General features: G+C 44.3%; 1 long non-coding RNA gene across 6 annotated transcripts in view; it reads right to left on the reverse strand.

The window, feature by feature from the left end:
• LOC143764373 (uncharacterized) overlaps window positions 1–24510 on the reverse strand; it is a 238255-nt gene that overhangs the window by 71877 nt on the left and 141868 nt on the right. For 4 of the 6 annotated variants that reach the window (XR_013213177.1, XR_013213168.1, XR_013213174.1 and 1 more), the window contains 2 exons: window positions 12420–12529; window positions 6943–7085 (listed from right to left, as the gene is read on the reverse strand). This is a non-coding gene — a long non-coding RNA (uncharacterized LOC143764373). The remainder of the gene's footprint in view (window positions 1–6942; window positions 7086–12419; window positions 12530–24510) is intronic. The other 2 variants (XR_013213169.1, XR_013213172.1) reach the window with 2 other exon arrangements.

The following is a 24510-nucleotide window of genomic DNA, read 5'->3' on the forward strand; positions in this document are numbered from 1 at the left end:
ACTCACCACCAAGCTGCCTGCCCGTGTATCCATGTAACCGCTGTAAAACTGCCATGAGCCTATTGTTTGTTATTTTAGGCCTTTGATAGCCTGTCTGCGGTCCCTACTCCTCCACTGACCACCAAGCTGCCTGCCCGTGTATCCATGTAACCGCTGTAAAACTGCCATGAGCCTATTGTTTGTTATTTTAGGCCTTTGAAGCCTTTCTGCGCTCCCTCCTTCCACTAGTCCTCCACTGACCAGACCACTGCTGCCCGTGTACCCCTGGAACCAATTTTAAAGTGCCTACAGCCAGCCCATTTTATTGTGTTAGGCCTTCGAAGCCTGTCTGCGGTCCATACTTTAAATACTCCTCCACTCACCACCAAGCTGCCTGCCCGTGTATCCATGTAACCGCTGTAAAACTGCCATGAGCCTATTGTTTGTTATTTTAGGCCTTTGATAGCCTGTCTGCGGTCCCTACTCCTCCACTGACCACCAAGCTGCCTGCCCGTGTATCCATGTAACCGCTGTAAAACTGCCATGAGCCTATTGTTTGTTATTTTAGGCCTTTGAAGCCTTTCTGCGCTCCCTCCTTCCACTAGTCCTCCACTGACCAGACCACTGCTGCCCGTGTACCCCTGGAACCAATTTTAAAGTGCCTACAGCCAGCCCATTTTATTGTGTTAGGCCTTCGAAGCCTGTCTGCGGTCCATACTTCCACTAGGCCTCCACTGACCAGACCACTGCTGCCCGTGTACCCCTGGAACCAATTTTAAAGTGCCTACAGCCAGCCCATTTTATTGTGTTAGGCCTTCGAAGCCTGTCTGCGGTCCCTCCTTCCACTAGGCCTCCACTGACCAGACCACTGCTGCCCGTGTACCCCTGGAACCAATTTTAAAGTGCCTACAGCCAGCCCATTTTATTGTGTTAGGCCTTCGAAGCCTGTCTGCGGTCCATACTTTAAATACTCCTCCACTCACCACCAAGCTGCCTGCCCGTGTATCCATGTAACCGCTGTAAAACTGCCATGAGCCTATTGTTTGTTATTTTAGGCCTTTGATAGCCTGTCTGCGGTCCCTACTCCTCCACTGACCACCAAGCTGCCTGCCCGTGTATCCATGTAACCGCTGTAAAACTGCCATGAGCCTATTGTTTGTTATTTTAGGCCTTTGAAGCCTTTCTGCGCTCCCTCCTTCCACTAGTCCTCCACTGACCAGACCACTGCTGCCCGTGTACCCCTGGAACCAATTTTAAAGTGCCTACAGCCAGCCCATTTTATTGTGTTAGGCCTTCGAAGCCTGTCTGCGGTCCATACTTTAAATACTCCTCCACTCACCACCAAGCTGCCTGCCCGTGTATCCATGTAACCGCTGTAAAACTGCCATGAGCCTATTGTTTGTTATTTTAGGCCTTTGAAGCCTTTCTGCGCTCCCTCCTTCCACTAGTCCTCCACTGACCAGACCACTGCTGCCCGTGTACCCCTGGAACCAATTATAAAGTGCCTACAGCCAGCCCATTTTATTATGTTAGGCCTTTGAAGCCTGTCTGCGGTCCCTACTTTAAATACTCCTCCACTCACCACCAAGCTGCCTGCCCGTGTATCCATGTAACCGATTTCAAACTGCCATGACTGCCTACTGTTTGTTATTTTAGGCCTTTGTGAGCCTGTCTGCGGCCCCTACTTGCAATACTCCTCCACTGACCACAATGCTGCCTGGAGTGCCTGCCTGTGTATCCATGTAACCGATTTCAAACTGCCATGACTGCCTACTGTTTGTTATTTTAGGCCTTTGTGAGCCTGTCTGCGGCCCCTACTTGCAATACTCCTCCACTGACCACAATGCTGCCTGGAGTGCCTGCCTGTGTATCCATGTAACCGATTTCAAACTGCCATGACTGCCTACTGTTTGTTATTTTAGGCCTTTGTGAGCCTGTCTGCGGCCCCTACTTGCAATACTCCTCCACTGACCACACCAATGCTGCCCGTGTACCCCTGGAACCTATTTAAAAGTTCATAGAGCCTAGTTATATATTTTATTTACTATTAATAAGGCCATGATGGACTACGCTGTACCACGCTACAAGCTAACCAGTCGACACTTCTTTTGCGAGAAAAGCCATCCCAACCCTCCACCAGCTTGTAGAAGACCGCATTGTCCATGCACTCTGGCAATCTGTGAGTACAAAGGTGCACCTGACAACAGACGCATGGACCTGTAGGCATGGCCACGGAAGATTACGTGTCCATTACGGCACAATGGGTTAATGTGTTGGATGCATGGTCCACAGAGGACAGCCTACTAAGTATGTCTGCAGTCCATAATTCAAATTGTCCTCCACTGTCTAAATCGGAGCTTCCACCTTCTGGCTTTCGGCCTATAGTATCAGAAATTAAACTGCATTTGGCCTTCAACTTTGGTTACGGCCTACTAACGGCTTCTGCCCCTCCCTGGTGTTGCCCACAACTAAATAAAGCTGAGCTTCAACCTTCCGGCTCTCATTAAGTGGTTTTGAAAAAACAAAATGGTGGATAGGGCCTACTAACGGCTTCTGCCCCTCCCTGGTGTTGCCCTCAACTAAATAAAGCTGAGCTTCAACCTTCCGGCTCTCATTAAGTGGTTTTGAAAAAACAAAATGGTGGATAGGGCCTACTAACGGCTTCTGCCCCTCCCTGGTGTTGCCCACAACTAAATAAAGCTGAGCTTCAACCTTCCGGCTCTCATTAAGTGGTTTTGAAAAAACAAAATGGTGGATAGGGCCTACTAACGGCTTCTGCCCCTCCCTGGTGTTGCCCACAACTAAATAAAGCTGAGCTTCAACCTTCCGGCTCTCATTAAGTGGTTTTGAAAAAACAAAATGGTGGATAGGGCCTACTAACGGCTTCTGCCCCTCCCTGGTGTTGCCCACAACTAAATAAAGCTGAGCTTCAACCTTCCGGCTCTCATTAAGTGGTTTTGAAAAAACAAAATGGTGGATAGGGCCTACTAACGGCTTCTGCCCCTCCCTGGTGTTGCCCTCAACTAAATAAAGCTGAGCTTCAACCTTCCGGCTCTCATTAAGTGGTTTTGAAAAAACAAAATGGTGGATAGGGCCTACTAACGGCTTCTGCCCCTCCCTGGTGTTGCCCTCAACTAAATAAAGCTGAGCTTCAACCTTCCGGCTCTCATTAAGTGGTTTTGAAAAAACAAAATGGTGGATAGGGCCTACTAACGGCTTCTGCCCCTCCCTGGTGTTGCCCACAACTAAATAAAGCTGAGCTTCAACCTTCCGGCTCTCATTAAGTGGTTTTGAAAAAACAAAATGGTGGTTAGGGCCTACTAACGGCTTCTGCCCCTCCCTGGTGTTGTCCTCAACTGAACAAAGCTGAGCTTCCACATTCTGCCTTTCGCCCTATACTATCAGATATTAAACTGCATTTGGCCTACTAGTGTGGTTAGGCCCTTGAAACAGTGTCTGCTGCTCTTGGGTTTGCTACTCCACTGAACAAAGCAATGCCGCCTGTTTAGTCCTGTTACCAATTTTGAACTGCATTTAGCCTACTTTATTCTTTGGCCCTATATCTGTTTCCTCCTCATCCTGCCCATTGCCCAGCCACTGCTAAATGAGTCTGCTGGTACATTGACCTAGACCACTACATTCCCCTTGTACTCTACACAGCCAGAATCTGACCCTGCTGAAAGTAAGGTTCCCCTTCTCGCATGTTATACCACCTTACACAGGGACAAAGAGGAAGGTGCAGATGAAAGTGCAGGTTCCTTCATCAGGTGGGGGGGGCATACTCGTTGGCGACGTCACTGGCACAGGGCCCCTCAGAGTACGCAAAAGTGTCGCTGCTGGTGGGAGGCGCCCCCGCCATGCAAACACACCGCCGTACTTTGAGGGGCCCTGTGCCAGTGCCAATGCGAACGAGTGGGCCCCCCCCTGCTTGCTCAGGATCACAGCACTTGCAACGTTTAAATACTTACCTTTCCCTGCAACACCGCCGTGACGTAGTCCGCATTTCCTGGGCCCACGAAAAAATTGAGCCAGCCCTACTCCCCCCACAACTTTTGCCAAATGACCCCCAATTCCCTATGCCCAACTATTATTATAAAGTTAATTACGATTGGCAAGCTTCAGAAACAAGAATGGATGTTTTTGGCATTAAAATGGGCACTGTAGGTGTTTTCCTGGCCTCCACTCACTGCCGACTATGCTTCCCCATTGACTTGCATTGGGTTTCGTGTTTCGGTCGATCCCCGACTTTTAGCGATAATCGGCCGACTGCACTCGACTCGACTCTGGACAAAATCGGGTTTCCCAAAACCCTACTCGATCTTAAAAAAATGAAAGTCGCTCAACCCTAGTGACCTGTATGCTGACCGTTACGTTGTAGTGACCAGTACATTGTAGTCACCAGTACGGTATACCCAGCTCATGCATCTGGAGACACGCACCTGTAAGTTAGGCAGGCTCTTATCACTTCAGAAATACAAAACGTGAATGCTATATGTGGTTAAGGTACACTGTAGGGCTCAGAAGGGAGGGGCATTTAGATTTGGTAGCACAGAATTTGCTGAATTTCTTTTGCGGGGTGAGGAGCCATTTGACTTTTCCAGAACCTGTGTACTACCAGTAATGTGGAAGCCCCCTATATTTCCGTTAACAGATGACAGACCTGAATGAGGGCTTGCTATTTTTGTGGATTGAGTTGAAGCTTTTAATGGGTACATTTTATATAACATTTGGGATCACATTTATCTGGTGCTCTACGCTGACCATTTACTCTGGGGTTCCCATCGAAATCTTTGAGTGACGTAATTCAGATGAAACCCCCGAGGGATCCAATCACTACAATGAGGCAGCAGAGTTACTCTGGACTCTGTCTGGCCTCTGTTCAGCGTTGTCCTTCTTTTCAGAAGTGCACAAACCTGTAGCAGACAGCACTTTTATGCAATCCTAAAAAGACGGACACTGCCGGATCACAGGTCCTATGGCGTTCACAGTGCCTCCATCTGCCTCATTATAGGGAATCTTCCGCCGAGGGTTCTGTCTGAATCGCTTATTTCAGAGATTTACATGGCAACCCTAGTGTAAGCGCTCAGCGCAGGGCACAGGATAAATGTGTGCTCGGCCTTACGCCACTCCTCATGCGGTATAAGTGATATGGTGACTTTATTCTTCTCTGCGGTTACAGCGATATCAGATTTATATCGGTTTTTATGTTGGCTGCTGTCACACACTAAAAGATGCTTTTTATTGCATAAACTTGTTTTTGCATCACCACATTTTAAGAGCTATAATTTTTCCATATTTTGGCCCACAGAGTCATGTGAAGGCTTGTTTTTTGCGGTACGAGTAGAAGTTTTTATTGGTACCATTTTCAAACACATGACATTTTTTGATCGCTTTCTATTCTGATTTTTGGGAGGCAGAATGAACAAAGACCAGCAATTAAGGATTTTTTTGAGTTTTTTTCTGTCGTTCCGCATGTGGTAAAATTGATAAGGTAGATTTACTCTTCAGGTCAGTACACTTACAGCAATATAATCATTTTTTTTTTCTATGTTTTGGCACTTTTTCGCAATAAAAACTATTTTATAGAAAAAATAATTATTTTGCATGGCTTTATTCTGAGAACTATAGCTTTTTTTATTTTTCCGCTAATGGAGCTGTATGATGGCTAGTTTCTTGCTGGACAAGATGACGTTTTCAGTGGCACCACGTCTATTTATATTTGTCTTTTTGATCACTTGTTATTCCACTTTTTGTTCGGCAGTATGATGATAAAGCATTGTTTTCTGGCTTTTTTTATGGTGTTCACTAAAGAGGTTAAATCACAGGAAAGTTTCATAAGTCGTGTTGTTCGAGACGAAGCAATACCAGATATGTGTACTTTTATTGTTTATTTTTTTTTCATAAAAATAGTTATTTACGGGTACAATATATTTGGATTCTTTTAAATTAATATTATACGTTTTTTTATATGATTACAATTTTTTGCATACTTTTTTTTTTTTAACTTTTTTACTTTGTCCCACTTTCTTTTTTTTCAGGCTGATTTCTTGTATAGCATGGGAATGCAGTAGCCGAGATCTCAATTTGCGCATGCATAGTCCACTGCATAGAAGAGTATGGAAAGTGCGGGGCTCTGGGCTTTCACAAAAAATTGGTGGAGTCACGCACCGCCAAACACCTTGTCGTATCAGCCTGTGGTCCGCAGCCATCGCCCGACTCCTGCCTCCGACGCTGGGGTCGCGCTCCACTGCAGCTACAATTGGGATTATAAGATGCACACCTATCTTCCCCAAAGATTTTTTGGGAAAAAGTGTGTCTTATAATCCGAAAAATATGATATATGTACTGATCCCCATAAATATGTAATGTGGAAAAACCTACAATAGAGACATGAGAAGAGGGAAGGAGACTAGAATTATTTAGTATTTTCAATGCACTCATTTAACTCTTCGGGGGTTAGAGTGGTCAATTTAAAGATATAGTAGGATTCTCTATCAATGCGTTTTTGATATCAATTAGGAGCATATTCTGGAATTTCCTTGATTAAAATTAGTTGAAGATGTGTGGGTTCTTTCTGGGGTTCAATCAAAAAGGGTCTGGAAAGGCTACAGTTTGTTACAGCATTCCTAATATTTTAGCAATGCCTATTCATCCTATTATGTGCTGCCTGGATTGTTCTACTAATATACTGAAGTTTGCAACTAGATTGAAGTAAATAGATGATGTACTGCTTTTACAATTGAGATGTTGAGAAATATTTTTTATGTGTATTTTGTATTTGTGGAGCTAATTTCTTTCTTACTTATTATAATTATGTTAATCTCTGATGCACCAATAACGTTACCTCTACATGCACTGACCTCTATAAAAGGTCAGTATAGTCATTTTGTATGTTATATGCCTGATGAAGGAGACATATCAACTCTGAAATGCATTGCATGAATAAAAGACTGTTATCAATACCTCTGGATGTTCCCGTCCTTGGCAGCGCTCCTGTCACCACGCTTTTGGTTTCTTCTTCAGGGGAGATACGAGGAAGAAAGTGAGAGCAAAAACTGGTTACTTTGGCCTCTTAACATGTCCTCGTTGAGTAAATATCTTAAATCCTGTGTAAAAACGACAAGTATCTCAGTAGGGAAAGGTGCATTAGTGAAGCAGAGTTCCATAAAGAATGGGATGGCTCTGTATATAGACTGACAAAATACTTAAATCATGTGGATTTTGGTGGAATTTTTATAGATCCTCCAGATGTGCTCACTCTCTGCTTTTCTAGTATCAGTAGCCTGATCTCCATGCCACTACACCCAGCCTCCACCAATAGTGTACTGTTAAAAGTGACCACTGTAGTCTATGATATATACATTTTTAAACTCTGGACTTTTCTGCAAGCAGTCCTCACCAAAATCCACAACTGTTGGACTTTGTTGCAGATTTTGACTTTTTCAACAAAGCCGCATCGTTAAATGACTTATTGGCAAAAATAAGAATCCACACCTCAAATCAAATTTGTGCAGCATATGGATGAGATTGTTCTCTTCTGTGAAGAAGCAATTCCTAATCAATGAGAGCAAGCAGAGATTTTTTTAAATTTGGGGGGTTTGTTATTCATTGAAGGTTGCAAAGATGGTAAAATGCCTTCATGTCTCTGAGATTGTAGTAATGGATACAACATGTATGTATCACTAATAGAGTTGAGCAAAAATTTCAAAATTCGGTTCCAATTATGATCGGCACTGAATATTGTTTTAGCAATATTCGCCGAACACAGCTGAACATCATTGGAGTCAATGGTAGTAGAATAGTAGTATCTATAGCATATAGATAGTTGTTACATGAGTTGTATGTTTTCAATTGTTATTATGATGCTAAATATAACATAGCCATAACATTTTTGGCTAAAATTTGACTATGACTGATTCTGTTTCAAGGACATTCAATACATATTGACATAAACAGTGGTATCACAATGTTTCTTCCAAATCTTGTAAAGTTTATTGTTTTAAAGAGCAAGAATCACCACATATTCATTTGGCAGAGGAGATATGTTCTGGGACAGACTATGGAACATTGCTTGTTTGGCTAAAGGTTTTGTTGGACAGATTCACTGTATGCTGAAAAACTTTGGCCATTGCATAGAGTAATGACCTGATGCTCTTGGGCACTTGTAAAAGCTAATAAGACAAAATAAGACTAGCAAATGGACAGGGTAATCAATTTCAGTGCGAGCAGATGCGTTGGAATACGTATTGAGGTCAAACATGTCTGGAAAGTGGTGTAATCCGCTCTGGGAGGAGAGTATACTCAGATAATATAGTTTATATAAGTAGTGATTGCTTATCCCTATAATCTGCATGTTAGGGGTAGAAAGAGTATTGTTTCCTACCACTGAATTATGATCCACAAGATGACTTTTAATAAATATGTCAGTCTTTTTCAGTTACAAAGTGGTATATGGACTTTTAACTTGATATGTGGATAATGTGTGTAATAGAAGAATCAGATTGTAGCAAGAAATAAGCAACTCATTATTTAATAAATACATTAAGAATGAAATAATATTCATTTTTAGCTACTTTAACATTAAGTCTCTCCATACCTATTAACATATGATATTTACACTGGAAGAGACGATTTCACACAATTCTTTTTCTTAGATTTGAAAAATGGTACATGTTTTTGTCAGTGTTCCAGATGATTTTTGGTCTACGGGTCAGTTTTTACAATGTTTGTTGCACTCATTTTTCTCATAGGAAGAAAAAAAAATTCTTACCTAATCCTACTCTTAAACGTTACAATACGGACAACACACGGAGGACATTCTAGTGCTTTTTATATATTTTTTAATGTGGTTATTGACTTGCATTGGTACGTTTGATTCGCAATAAGGATCAGAGTAGGACACATCTATTTTTTTAGCAGATAATCCTGTCTGAAAGAAAAGCTCATGTCAAAAAGGCGCATGCACCATATCACCCAATATAAAAAATGAAATGTGAACCCTGCCTTAGGCCTCACGCAGTATTTGGTCAATATTTTACATCAGTATTTGTAGCCAAAACCAGGAATGGAACAATCAGAGGAAAAGTATAAGGCTAGGTTCACATTGCGTTAACAGCAGCCTGTTCAACACATGCGTTAACGGGCTTCTGTTAACGCAAGTACTGACATGCCATCGTGCTAGCACAGATAGAGCTAGAAGATGCTCTATCTGCGCTAGCAGTGATGGACCCGGAAACGCTGCAGCCCACATCCCAGGGTCCGTCACTCAATGACGGCACATTGCTAGCACACGCCCATTGTGGGCGTGCGCTAGCGATGAGTCCAACATTGGACTCAATGGCGGCATTAACGGACTGCGTTACACCACGTTATGCTGCTAAAAAAGTTAGCAACTTTTGGCGTTTCCACGCTAGTTTCACACAGCTGGACTGGGGCAGAACACCACAGCTCGTCTAATTATGATTAGTTGTTGCGTACCTTACACCAAAAAATATTTGTGGCAACATACACGAAGGTGTTCACCACTTCGAACACTTCAGATTCATTAAAAGGCATGCACCTCTTAATGAATTAGGAGTAGTGATGAGCAAGCACTAAAATGCTTGAGTGCTCTGTACTCTTATCGAGCAGGTCGGATGCTCGGACGGGCTCAACTTGAGTAATGAATATAATGGAAGCCAATGGAAAGCTAGAGCACTTTTCCAGAAGACCCTAACAGGAGGGCTTGTGGGCGGAGGAAGGAAAATCACTCAAATGGATGTAAACAGCACTCAAATTGAATGGGAACAGCATGTGGACAATGCCTAGACACTGCTGGGAACAATGTTGTCAGAGTATAACTCCACTTTTAAGGACTGATAATAAAACATACAAAACCATAGAAAAAATGGATTATACAGGAAAAAATATTAGGAAAATTGTTTCCTTTTTAATGACTTCTATATAGGGCAAAATTCAAAAGAGAAAAACCTCCGCCAGCTCCACACCTTAATAGCTGGGCCATCTCTCACTGTATTTCCCCATCACCTATGACTACAGAAGATGACATAGTAGAGGGGGAAAGTAAACTACACCCACCGGCAGTCACCACCTCATCTTCCACTTCTGCACTCTGGCCCTCCTGACTTGAAAACCTAGCAACATCACTTGTTGGCAACTCTGTCTCATCATCACCCACTTCTTGAGGCACAAATTGACGTTCCCCAACATCGAGAGAAGCCAGAATTAATAAATGGAAATGAAAAGAGCTTTGCAGTGCCCCCATGTGTAAGGGCAATGGGGTACTCGGTACCGGGTCTATCTCTCTCGGTTCTGGGAATGTCACGGTGGCCCGACCCGGTCCGTGGCCCTTCTGAGGGGCGTCCACTTAAAGGTGTAGTTGTTTGTACAGTGTTCGTGACGCCACCTATGGTATTCGGTCAGGGTGACCGATGCTGCTAGGGGTCCGCTGGGGTGATGGAATGGCAGCTAGATGATGTACCTTCCCACGGGTGAAGTATGTCCCCAGGGCTTCCCTGTTGTATAGGTGTTGATGGTGGACGTTGTAAGGTGCAATGAATAACGAGGACACAAAGGTTGCAGTCTCTTTACCTTTTACTGAAGACTTCGGAGTCCACAGTCCAGAGTACCGTTCACAGGGCAGGCTGAGTCTGGCCGGTCCGAAGGCACATCCAGAGTTCCCTTATGCAGGTGGAAATCAGTAGCCTTCCTACTAGCGCCTGTGTGTTGTAGTACCTCCCAGCTGAGCACCACAGGATAGTCCTCACAACTTTCGTGGATGTTTCTGATGTTCTCTTTCTCTCTGCCCTCCAGATGATATGGATAGGACAAGCCGTATGACGGGGTAGGCCTGGAGCTATTTTATAGGGACCCTAGAGACGCCCCTCTCCCACAATTTGCCTCCGTGTCTTCATAGGTATTAAGGTCGAGCAGCCAACTTGGAATCAACTGTCCTGCCGGTCTCTGAAGTAATGCGTAGAGCCAATTACTCCCTCGGTGTTCCGGCCACCGGCTACGCGCCTCAGAAGGAGGCTGACGATCTTGGGGCAGAACTCCTCCCGGTATTATCTCCATGTGCTGTGACTTCGTTTCTCACTCTCCACAATATACTTCGCTTCGTGTCCTTTCTTAGGATACTGCCGCAATGAAGTGCAGGCACAGCTCCGTACGTTCTATCTCGTGCTTGGCCTCTGTCAGGATCCCACCCCTGACGGGGACCCTCTGTCTGCAGCTCAGATGTTCCTCCTTCTCCCCCTGTCTGCCTGACAGGTCCTCTCTGGGTCTAACCCAGGCAGCTTCTGACTGACTTCCTATCCAACCCACCAGTTTTACCCGTGTGTGAGGAGTGGCCTAGTAGATAGAACCTTTGCTCCCCCTGGTGGACTGGAGTGTGAAGTGTAGTGTGTGACTGTGATACCTGGTCAGGTGAACTCCTTTAGTACCATCAGACGTAACATCACTCCCCCTGATGGAAGAGCGACATTACTGCAACGACCAGGACTCTGGGGCGCTGCACCTTCTCAGAGTGTTTGAGTGTGGGATTACTTGTCTCCTAGGAGTCGCCATGGTGGTAGCTCGTTAGAAGCTGTTCTGGCTCTTGCTGTAAATTCTTGGGCACCCTGAACCTCTTGAACCTCTTTGTTTGAAATTCTTGATGATCCAATAAATGGTTCATTTAGGTGCAATTTTACAACCAGCAATGTTCTTGCCAGTAATGCCCTGTTGATGCAACGCAATGATGACTGCATATGTTTATTTTGAGCAGGAGAAACATTGATGGCTTGGGACCCTTGAGCAACAAATGTGTCTGGGCCCTTCTGCTTTTTTGGTGAAAAACTACAGATTACACATACTATATATGTAACTGATCTGATGACAGGCCTCTCCAACAGCAGGTAACAGAGGACACTATGTAATAAGGGATGGCTTTATACATAACAAGAGAGTGCTATTTAAAGGGAACATGTCACTAGAAAAAATGCTATTAACCTGCAGATATGGGGTTAATCTGCAGGTTAATAGCGTTATAATGCTGGCCGGCACCTGTACGTAGCCTAACGTTGAGGGGAGAAAAGTTAATTTTCTCCTCGCAGCGTTAGGCCATATGCAGGGGCCGGACAGCATTATAATGCTATTAACCTGCAGATTAACCCCATATCTGCAGGTTAATAGTGTTTTTTCTGGTGACAGGTTCCCTTTATTAAGGGACTGCTCTATGGATACAAAGTGAGGACGCTCTATAATAACAAAGCAGCGTTATACATAACAAGGGATTGAGTTACCTTATAAGGGGCAGTGCTATACTTAACAAGAGAGCACACTATATACTAAGGGTTGATATACGTAAGTGAGGTTGCTTTACAAACGAGAGTTTTACTTCCATCATCTCTCCAAGCCATGCAGTATACATGCAGAATAGATATCTACATACAGTAACTTACCGGAGATGTCTCATCTGATTAGTTTTCTGTTGTTTCTTCTCCATCTAGTCATATCTTCATGTAGTTGTTCACCAGGTATAACTACTGTTACCACACTGATCATCACAGCCCTGAAAATAACAAGGTCAGATATATTGTATTTATACATGTTTCCAGAACAAAAAAAAAATCCCTAGACCCTACCCTAACAATATACAATCAAACATGCAAAATTCAAAATATAAATTGATAAGCCAGCACTTTGCCCACCTTTAGCTATTATTAGCCAATTTTCCACCATCGAATAAATATACTTTCATTAGAATCTGGGACTACAAATTACATTACAAATCTCTGACATGTGCCCTTTTTCTCACAACCCAATTCATTGCAAATTATTTTCCTGTATCTTCTCTCCCATCCCCGATGGTGGCCCGATTCTAACGCATCGGGTATTCTAGAATATGTATGTAGTTTATTTATGAAGATTTAAGAATAATGCAATGAATACACAGGATTCGGCCGGCCGGGTGTGACCAATCAGCGAAGCATGGTTAAAATCCCGTGCCAATTCGTGGCCAGACCGCGCCTGTCCCTTATTGGTCGCGCCCATCCAGGCGTGACCAATCAGTGAAGCCAGGGTCGGCTTCAGGTTTTTGAGGGCCCCGGGCGAAAGAGTCTCAGTGGGCCCCCCCTTTAACACATACCACGATTCATGATGCACAGATACAGCAGAGAAATATAGCACAGCCACGTAGCATATAACGCAGCCCACGTAGTATATAACACAGCCCACGTAACATATAGCACAGCCACGTAGCATATAACACAGCCACGTTGCATATAACACAGCCACGTAGTATATTGCACAGCCCACGTAGCATATAACAGCCCACGTAGTATATAGCACAGCGACGTAGTATCAACACAGCCACGTAGTATATAGCAGTCACGTAGTATATTGCACAGCCACGTAGTACATAGCAATCCCACGTAGTATATAACACAGCCCACATAGTATATAGTAAAGCCCACACAGTATATAACACAGCCCACATAGTATATAACACAGCCCACGTAATATATAGCACAGCCACATAGTATATAACACAGCCATGTAGTATATAGCACAGCCACGTAGTATATAGCACAACCACTTAGTATATTGCATCCTAAGAAAGGACACGAAGCGAAGTGTATTGTGGAGAGTGAGAAACAACAACACAGCACAAGGAGATAATACCGGGAGGAGTTCTGCCCCAAGATCGGCAGCCTCCTTCTGAGGCGCGTAGCCGGTGGCCGGAACACCGAGGGAGTAATTGACTCTACGCATTACTTCAGACACCGGCAGGACAGTCAATTCCAAGTTGGCTGCCCGACATTAATACCTAAGAAGACACGGTGGCAAATTGTGGGGGTCGGGGCGTCTCTAGGGTCCCTATGAACAAGCCTCAGGCTATCCCAGTCATACGGGTTGTCCTATCCATACCATCTGGGGGACAGAGAGAGAGAGAACATCAGAAACATCCACGAAAGTTGTGAGGACTATCCCGTGGTGCTCAGCAGGGAGGTACTACAACACACAGGCTCTAGTAGGAAAGCTACTGATTTCCAACTGGTTAAGAGAACTCTGGATTTGCCTTTGGACCGGCCAGACTCTGCCTGCCCTGTGAACGGTACTCTGGACTGTGGACCCTGAAGTCTTCAGTAAAAGGTAAAGAGACTGCAACCTTTGTGTCCTCATTATTCATTGCGCCTTACAACGTCCACCATCACCACCTTCCACATCTGGGAAACCCTGGGGACATACTTCACCTGTGGGAAGGTAAACCATCTAGCTGCCATTCCATCACCCCAGCGGACCCCTAAGCAGCGTCGGTCACCCTGACCGAATACCACAGGTGGCGTCACGAACACCAGACAAACTACACCTTTAATTGGACACCCTTCAGAAGGGCCATGGACCGGGTCGGGCCACTGTGACATCCCCAGAACCGAGAGAGATAGACCCGGTACAGAGTACACCATTGCCCTACACGTGGGGGCGCTCCACAAGCTTTTCCTCCGATGGTGCTGTGCAGATGGTGGGGATCGGGGGCCCAGCCTTTCCCTTCCCTGCCTCAAGACATCTGCGGCTGATACCTGTTATGGGGGGTCCCTCAGCCTCCCCAGTGCAGCGCTGCTCCTGGGGTCGGGTCTGTCTCCTCCGCTCAGGGGGCTCTCGGTCCGGGCGCTTTCTCTCGGTCCGGGCGCTTTCTTCCGGGGGGTGAGTGCGGCGGCCGGTTCCAGCATGCGGCCGCAGCATTCCCCAGAGTCAGCTTCCAGGTGGTCACTTCCGGGTCCAGCGGCCGCGTCACTTCCGGGCGCGATGGCCACATCACTTCTGGTCGTGGCAGCGATGGTGCCGGCGGCAGCGTGGGAGAATGGCGCCGGCAGCAGCGCTGGCCTCAGGGCATTACAGCACGGTAAACCACAGCAGCGGTAAGGAGGGCAGGATCAACCAGGTAAATCCTATATAAACGTCTTATGGGGGTCTTTATGCCGCCGGCCATCCTGACAAAAGGAGCACTGACCAGCTTCAGGGGCACGTGAGTAGGCTATACTAAGCCATACCACAATGCTCATCCCTCCCCCTACTTCCCTATCTACAAGGTTTATCTATGTATTTCTATCTATCCTAGGCAGAGCCTCCTATCCCCACATCCGAAAGGAAACAATCAGGGAAAAATAAATGCCCGATATGTGCTGCTAAATTTCCGGAAAATTGGCGGAAGCCACTATGCAAGTCGTGCACATCTAAAATTGTGGGTGATGAGCAGACTGCATTATTAGCCAGTATGAGGACAATGATTCGTCAAGAGGTTCAGGTATCCATCTCAAGCTTGAATCTTCCCCAGACAAGCCAGTCGGAACCGCAGACATCACGGAAAAGGCTAAGAGAGTCTAGTCCCTCTTCCGAAGGAGAGATTTCGGAGGATTCAGACCAGGAGGAAAGAGACGGATCATTGGGCAGAGGGAAGAGATATCTCTTCTCGGCGGCAGATACAGATGAGCTTCTTCATGCAGTTCGTAACACCATGCAGTTACAGGACACGCCAGAGGAGACCTCGATCCAGGATGAAATGTTTGGCAGATTACATGCCCAGGTAACAAAGATTTTTCCAGTCAACAATCACATCCGTTCCATGATTCTAGAAGAATGGCAGGAAGCGGAGAAGAGACTAGTAGTACCCAGAGATTTCAGACTCCGTTTGCCTTATAATTCAGAGGACATTAAAGTGTGGGATGAAGTTCCCAAGATTGATGTTCCGTTGGCAAAAGTGGCGAAGAAGACCTCAATTCCATTTGAGGACTCCTCCGCTTTAAAGGATCCAATCGATCGCAAAGCAGATGGACTGCTCACGAGAACTTGGGAATCCTCCGCAGCAATAATATGAGCCAATATAGCTGCAACATCGGTAGCCCGGTCAATGCATCTATGGATAGATGATTTGGAGGGACATCTCAAAGCTAAGACTTCCAGAGATGTTATTCTCAAATCTCTACCGTTACTTAAGCTCGCAACAGGCTTTATGGCAGACGCTTCAGCAGAATCTGTACGCTTCGCCGCCAGAAGTGAGTCCTTATCCAACGCGGCCAGAAGAGCTATCTGGCTAAAAACTTGGTCAGGGGATATCCAATCAAAAAATAAATTGTGCGGAATCCCATTCTCAGGGAATAAAGTATTTGTGCCTATTCTAGATGACATCTTAGAAAAAGCCTCAGATAAAAAGAAGGGGTTCCCTGAGGAAAATACAAAAAAGTACCAGCCCTTTCGTAGATCCCGACCTAGTCAGAAGACAGACTACAGGGGGAAAGGGAAGACTGGGAGGTGGTCTTATCCCAAGGGTGGAAAGGGTAGAGACTCCATCTTCCCAAGTGCAGGTGCGCCGAATAAATGACATCAAGGTGGGTGGTCGGTTACAAAAATTTCTAGGGGGTTGGCAGAAAGTATCCCCAAATCCTTGGATTCTGCAGGTAATTGCTCAGGGGTACAAGCTAGAGTTCTCCAGCAGTCCCCCAGAAAAATTTGTTGTAACCCGACCCTGTCCGCTGTCAGACTCCTCTATGTGGACAAACATCCAGGAGTTGAGAGTTGGACACAATAATCCCAGTACCCATCTCAGAAAGAGGCAAGGGCCATTACTCTCACTTATTTTCAATAAAAAAACCGTCGGGGGACTCCCAAACGATCATAAATTTAAAACCCCTAAACAGGTGGGTCCGGTACAAAAGCTTCAGGATGGAATCTATAAAGTCCACAATGCCTCTCATAGACAAGGACATGGTGATGTGCACCTTAGATCTAAGCAATGCATACTACCATGTCCCAATACACACTTCCTACCAAAAGTTTCTGAGATTTGCCCTAATGAACAGGGGAATAATGTATCACTTCCAGTTCAGATGTCTCCCCTTCGGGCTTGCTTCGGTGCCCAGAATATTCACCTACAATCCAAATCTGGAGGCGCTACGGGGAGCTGCACGGAAATTACAACCTTTACTGCAAAAAGATGCCCGACTACAAGCAATTTTTCCAGACCCCCCACTACTGTGTTTTAGGCAGCCCCCAAATCTAAGAAGCATCATTGTCAAGAGCTCCCTGTCCTCTCCAACAGCTGCAGGTACCTTTCCTTGCAACCAGAAAAAATGTAAAACCTGTCCATTTATAATGACCACGGACAAGATAAAGATCCCCAATTCACATCAGGACTACAAGATACCAGGTACATTCAGCTGCATCACTTCTAATGTGGTGTACCTAATCATTTGTACTAAATGTCCAACTGGGGGTCTGTATGTAGGGGAGACAGGGCAGAAACTGAGAACAAGGATGAACTCTCATCGCCATACAATAAGAGAAAAAAGAATGGATATACCTGTGGCAATACATTTCTGTCTCCCAAATCATAACATTATGGACATGAAATTACTTGTATTAAAGGGTAACTTCAAATCGCAGAAAGACAGGAGAGTCTGGGAATATAAACTGATGACGACCTTTGACACTCTAAATGCAGGAATGAATGTGTCACACGGATTTATGTCTTTTTACATCAACTAATGAACTTGCCCATCAGACCATGTGGGGTCATCACAACAGAAACAGACCCTAATCACAGGACAATTAAACAATCCTTATCTAAGAATTGGCCCAAATATTTATGGACGTAACTGTTTATCACCCATGGTAATTCTGCTTCATGTCACCTGGCTTATCCATGGTTTTTTTCCCCTCTCCCTTTTTTTTTTTTTCTATACTATGTTGTGCATAAATATGTGATTCTTCAGAATTTGTTTTAGTCTTTGCCTGATGAAGAGACGTATGTAGTCTCGAAAGCTTGCAATTTGCTACCATCTTTTCAGTTAGCCATTAAAAGGTATCAACCACTGAGGACTCTCAATTCTAAATATTTTTCTATCTACTGGCTAACACGGTACCAAGATATATTTCTTTCCTGCACCAAACTAATGTCAGAAGTTGTGGCCTATCTAAGGAACCAGAATGTGACCATAGTGCCATATCTGGACGACTTTCTGATAATGGCGAGATCAGAGAAACTTCTCAAAATAGACTGCAGTTTCACACTTTCCATCCTACAGGACCTGGGGTGGATTGTGAATTGGAAGAAATCTTGCCTGGTCCCAAATTCCAGAATGAAATTTTGGGGGGTCATATTAGACTCCAACGTCAGAAGATCTTTTTTACCAGAAGACAGACAGGAGGCCTTGATCAGGCACATACATCAATTCAGAAGGAGTACCCCCTCCATAAGAGAGGCAATGAGGATTCTGGACTTTATGACGGCATGCATACCCTGTGTGAAATGGAGCCAATTCCACTCGCGGGGATTACAGAGTGAGGTTTTGAAATCTTGGAACAGGAAGCAGAGTTCCCTAGACAAGAAGATGATTCTGTCTCCGTCAGTAAAGAGATCCCTAACCTGGTGGACCACACCGGAAAACCTAAAGGAGGGAGTTCCATCCTCGATCCCTGTGTTACGGTTACCACAGACGCCAGTCAATTCGGATAGGGTGGACATATAGAAAGGACATATTACCAGGGAGAATGGACTCCTCAGATTGCCGCAAGGTTGTCAAACTTCAGGGAGCTGTATGCGATCTGGAAGGTGTTATACCAGGCCCAGTCACAGGTCAGGGGCAAACACATAAGGATACTGTCCGACAATGTCACAGCAGTGGCATTTCTAAGACACCAAGGAGGTCCGAAACATCCACCGCTACAACACCTAGCAGACCAAATTTTCAGATGGGCGGAGAAATCTGTCAAATCCATCTCGGCAGTTCACCTGGAAGGCGCCAAGAATCAAGTAGCAGACTTCTTGAGCAGAACGTCTGTACATCCCGGAGAATGGGAACTGAACCCAGAAATATTCAGCAGTCTGTGCCAGAAGTGGGGAACACCTCAGGTGGATCTTTTTGCCACCAGGTCAAATACAAATACCAGAGCATTTTTCTCTCTCAATCCTCTAGACGGAGCCACAGCAGTAGACGCCTTGTCTCAGTATTGGGGAGAAGGTCTCCTGTACGCTTTTCCGCCTCTTCCTCTGATACCGAAAACACTCAGGAAGATACGAGACGAGAGAGCAACCGTAATACTGGTGGTTCCTTTTTGGCCAAAAAGGAGCTGGTTCTCTCCACTATCCAGAATGTCAACAGAGAGACCAATCTTATTACCGAATAGGCAGGACCTACTACTACAGGGGCTGGTGTTCCACGAAGACCCAGACTCTCTTCACCTATCTGCTTGGATCCTGAACGGTGAACCCTAAGATCCAGAGGCCTGTTGGAAGAAGTCATTACCACACTCCAGGCAAGCAGAAAGCCGGTGACTTCAGCGATTTATAACAAAATCTGGAAGCGGTATTGTTCCTTTCTGGGAGAGGTTTCTGTGGATACTTCAAAACCTGACATTCCCAGAATCCTCGACTTCCTACAACTCGGTTTTGAGAAGGGCCTCCGGCCTAGTACTTTAAAAGTACAGATTGCAGCGCTTAGTGTCTTTTTTGATACGTCACTAGCCTCCCATCCTTGGATAGCAAGATTTTCCAGGGCCACGCAGAGAATGAGACCACTTGTGAGAAAATCAACTCCTCCTTGGGACTTAAACCTGGTCCTTAATGCCCTGTGTAGAACCCCGTACTTGTTATCAGAAGATATGAGCATAGCCAATCTCTCCTTTAAAACTGCCTTTCTGATTGCCATCACGTCAGCTAAAAGATTGGGGGAGATGCAGGCTCTTTCTACTCAGGACCCATATCTTCAGATCTTTGATGACAGGATAGTCTTAAGACTTAACCCAGCCTTGCTCCCCAAGGTAGTGTCCTCAAAAAAATATAAATCAGGAGATAATCCTTCCCTCATTCTGCCAACACCCTAGAAACACGAAGGAAGGGGTCTACCATAACCTTGACGTTAGGGAGACTGTTCTAAAATACCTGGGGGCGAAAGAAGGTTGGAGACGAGACACTAACTTGTTCATACAGTATGGGGGTCCAAATAGAGGTTGCAAGGCAGCAAAATCAACCATTGCTAGGTGGATCAAAACCATGATAAACCTAGCGTATACAGACCAAGGGAAAGATCCCCCAGATATTCTTAGAGCCCATTCAACCCGAGCTATCTCTACATCATGGGCGGAGAAGGGGGGAGCCTCAACTGAGCAAATTTGTAGGGCGGCGACTTGGACCAGTCTTTCTACCTTTGCTAGACACTATAAATTAGATGTCTCATCAGATCAGTTAGCTTTTGGTAGAAAAGTATTACATGCAGTAGTCCCACCCTAGTTTAACATCCTTTGGTATTTCTCCAATGGTGCTGTCAGGGTGGTGAACTGGAAAACGGTAATTAGTCTTACCGGTAATTGTATTTCCAGGAATCCATCCTGACAGCACTACTAGTTCCCTCCCACTGCAAGTGTATACTATTGACTAATGTGATGTAACGTTGGTATATGACTGTTTATAAACTCTCTTTTTTGTATCCATCCAGATGTGGTACTTAGAAAATCACTGGTGGGTGGAGTGGGGAGGGTCCTTTTAACCGCTTGTTGTTCATGTCCCACTGAGGGTAAGAAGGACGTCCTCCAATGGTGCTGTCAGGATGGATTCCTGGAAATACAATTACCAGTAAGACTACCGTTTTCCCCTACATTATTTCATTATATGGCCCTGTATTTTCCTCTCCCTTCCCCAATTCATTATAAGGTCTTGTATTATCCTGTCCCCCTCTCAAATTCATTATAAGGTCCTAGCCTTCCTTCCCCCATTGAGCTCTTACCCACTACATTTAAAAAAAAGAATTCATTCACCTATCTAGATGATCCTTTATGGCGTCATTTCCTTCCTCTTCTGGCAGGTAGGTACTAAATGACTCAGTCGGTATGGTGACATCATTGCACCAGCTGTGTCATAGAGAAGGTGACAAGCAGGAAACTCAGCTCCACTGCTTATTTACTTTCTATTACCGGCAAAAGAGTTACTGGAATGATCACCAACCGGTGATGCGTGCCGCCAGTGGAAACGAAAAAGAATGCAATGAAGGCAATCTGGCCTTGTGCCCCCTGGAGGCTCAGGCACATAGTGGTGGGCCAGATTGCCCTCATTATAGGCTGCAGATACACAGGTCGCCTGGCCCCCCTTTCACCTAGGGGCCCTGGTTTGTCTGCACTTGCGGTATGTCCTTAACCATGGTTAACAGAAAAAATTGATTTTAAGTACCAGAATCCCTTTTAAAGTTCCCAGTTTGCTCTTATAATTCAGTCATCATGAATGAGTGATATCAGCTGCCTTGTCCTCATCAACACTTTCTCCGGAGCTAAGAAGATCACTGAAATTATGTAATCAGGTCATATTATGGCAGCACTGAAAATCAGAGTAAACTGAAATTTTGTGATTAAAATCATTTTTATGGCAAGGAATAAATTAGCATTTTTTGCAATCCATCTGATCACTCTTCATAACAATCTAGAATTAATGCAAATTAACACTATAGAGACTGAAATGTCTCAAAATGTTTAGCTATGATTGTATTGTATAATTTTCATGTATTTTGGAATTTTTCTACCATTATGAATGAAACGTTGAAGATATATGGTTGTACTGGCTGGACGTGGCCATTTCAGAAATGTATGCCAGAGGTATATTGCATCTCATCAATATTAGGCCAGTGGGGGTCCGACATTCAGCACTTCCAGTGATCAACTGTTGCAAGGCAATTGAATGTTAGCAATTACAGAACCAAAAAGCACAGTCCCCTCAACAGTGTAGTGGCCACTGTGGAGTACTGCATATCCACCCCTATTCAGGCAGTAAGCAACCTATAATTTGATTTTCATACACTGACTTTTTGTAGCCTTTTTGATCTATCCAACTTATAATGAATAAAATACTTTGTCTTTATTGCCAGCTACTAGTGTAGTTCCATCACAAAATGAGATTTATAGCAAGAGCTATTTTATCACTGATATTCTATTAAGTAATACAATCAAGTGCTACATCTGCTACTAATGTAAGGCCAACAGATGTTGAGAAAGTATGTTTACTCTTTTGCTATGATCCACCTTGGGAAGAGGCTGAGGGAGATAGAAGAGGAGAGAGAAGAGTCTGCTTTAGTGTATGTTGTTCACATTTTGTTTATTTGCTGCCTTTTTTCCGTATTTTTTTACGCGCATTTTTGGAATGAAAAATGCAGAATTTCACCGTGACAGCAAATTGAATACAATATCCGAAGGTAAAAATGCATAAAAAACCCCATCAAAAGTGCGGCAGAAAAGCACAATGTTTATGTATCGTTTTCCCCGCCAAGAGAAAAGTCTGCAGCAAATGGTTAACCTGTGCCCATACCTTTATAGTGCCTCTATGTGTGTGTAAGAGAAAAAGGAGGGCGCAGGGTCTCCTCTTATAGCTGTGTGTGGGAGTGAGACTATCCACAGTTGTGTGAAGGCAGCTTACACCGTTCTTAGATGTCAGTGCTTTTGTCGCTAAAATAGAAACATTTTATTATTACCTTACGTATATTTTAATACGGTTTTATATTGCAACTTAATACTTCATGAGGTTTTACTCTGTAAATTAAAACTTTCTTTTTAAAAAGTCCCCAGTTCACAGACTCTCTTAATCAATGGTAAAGGGAATCTGTCAAGATAATCAACCCACCCAAACCGCTTATATTGTCATTGAACCAATTCTTGCTTTTATTTATAAAATCTCCTGCTTTGTAATAGAAAAAAATACTTTTTAGTCCATATAAAAGTGAGGATCAAGTGCTCTGGGCATGATCGGAGCACTTTCTGAACCTCTAATTTTCTAATATACAGCTTACCTTATCCCTCCCCTGTTTGTAGGGTATTGACATGTAATTGTATATGTATTTATAATCTGTTCTATTTGATATGTATATGTTTTGATACATGTTGGTTTAATAAATTTATACCTTTTCACATATTTGTACCTTCCTTGTTCTCTATTGGGTTCACTTTCTGAACCTCTGCCTTTCCAGCTTCATAACCATCAGCCTAAGGCTGGGGTCACACATGGCGTAAGACAATACGCCACGTATTATACGTCCGTACTACGGCCGTAATACGGAGAAATGTTCCCAAAATAGTGATCCGTAGTCAGGGTGTGTCAGCGTATTTTGCGCATGGCATCCTCCGTATGTAATCCGTATGGCATCCGTACTGCGAGATTTTCTCGCAGGCTTGCAAAACCGACATCTAATGGATTTATGTGCTCAAATGTTCATTAAAACATATATACAGTATATATATATATATATATATATATGTCATTGAGACACATATATATATATATATTCTGTATTTAGATTTCATTCAGCGCGATATCTGTGAACAGCCGGTAATTCAATTGCCGGCTTTTCATTTCTCCTGCACAAACCCGACAGGATATGAGACATGGTTTACATACAGTAAACCATCTCATATCCCCATTTTTTTTGCATATTCCACACTACTAATGTTAGTAGTGTGTATGTGCAAAATTTGTGCACTGTAGCTGCTAAAATAAAGGGTTAAATGGCGGAAAAAATTGGCGTGGGCTCCCGCGCAATTTTCTCCGCCAGAGTGGTAAAGCCAGTGACTGAGGGCAGATATTAATAGCCTAGAGAGGGTCCATGGTTATTGGCCCCCCCCGTGGCTAAAAACATCTGCCCCCAGCCACCCCAGAAAAGGCACATCTGGAAGATGCGCCTATTCTGGCACTTGGCCACTCTCTTCCCACTCCCTGTAGCGGTGGGATATGGGGTAATGAAGGGTTAATGCCACCTTGCTATTGGAAGGTGACATTAAGCCAGATTAATAATGGAGAGGCGTCAATTATGTCACCTATCCATTATTAATCCAATTGTTGGAAAGGGTTAAAAAACACACACACACATGATTTAAAAGTATTTTAATGAAATAAACACAGCGGTTGTTGTAATAATTTATTGTTCTCTCAATCCATCAGGAACACCCTCGCTTGGAAAAATAATAAACGCACAAGATACATACCTTCTGGTGAACCGTCTCGTCCCACCAAGTAATCCATCTGAAGGGGTTAACTAATATTACAGGCAGAGCTGCGGTAAACCACTCGCTCGTGCCTGTAATCCCCGGGTGCTGAAAGGAAAGCAGGATCTGTACTTACATTGAGTCGCGGTGATGCGCCCCTGCTGGATGTTCTCATGAACTGCAGCCTGGGAACTTTTTCCCACGCTCCAGGTCATATGAGGACATCCACCAGGGGGCGCATCACCGCGACTGAAGGAAATGTAGGTCAATGACCTACATTTCATTCATTCGCTGGGGAATTACAAGCACGGAGCACCGCTGCATTTAGCAGGGCTCCTGCCTGTAATATTAGTTAACCCCTTCAGATGGATTACATCGTGGGACGTGATCTGACATCAGAAGGTATGTATCTTGTGCGTTTATTATTTTGCCAAGCGAGGGTTTGCAAATGGATTGCGAGAACAATAAATTATTACAACAACCGCTGTGTTTATTTCATTAAAATCCTTTTAAATCATGTGTGTGTGTGTTTTTTAACCC

The sequence above is a fragment of the Ranitomeya variabilis genome, chromosome 1 (genome assembly GCF_051348905.1).
Source record: "Ranitomeya variabilis isolate aRanVar5 chromosome 1, aRanVar5.hap1, whole genome shotgun sequence".
NCBI lineage: Eukaryota > Metazoa > Chordata > Amphibia > Anura > Dendrobatidae > Ranitomeya > Ranitomeya variabilis.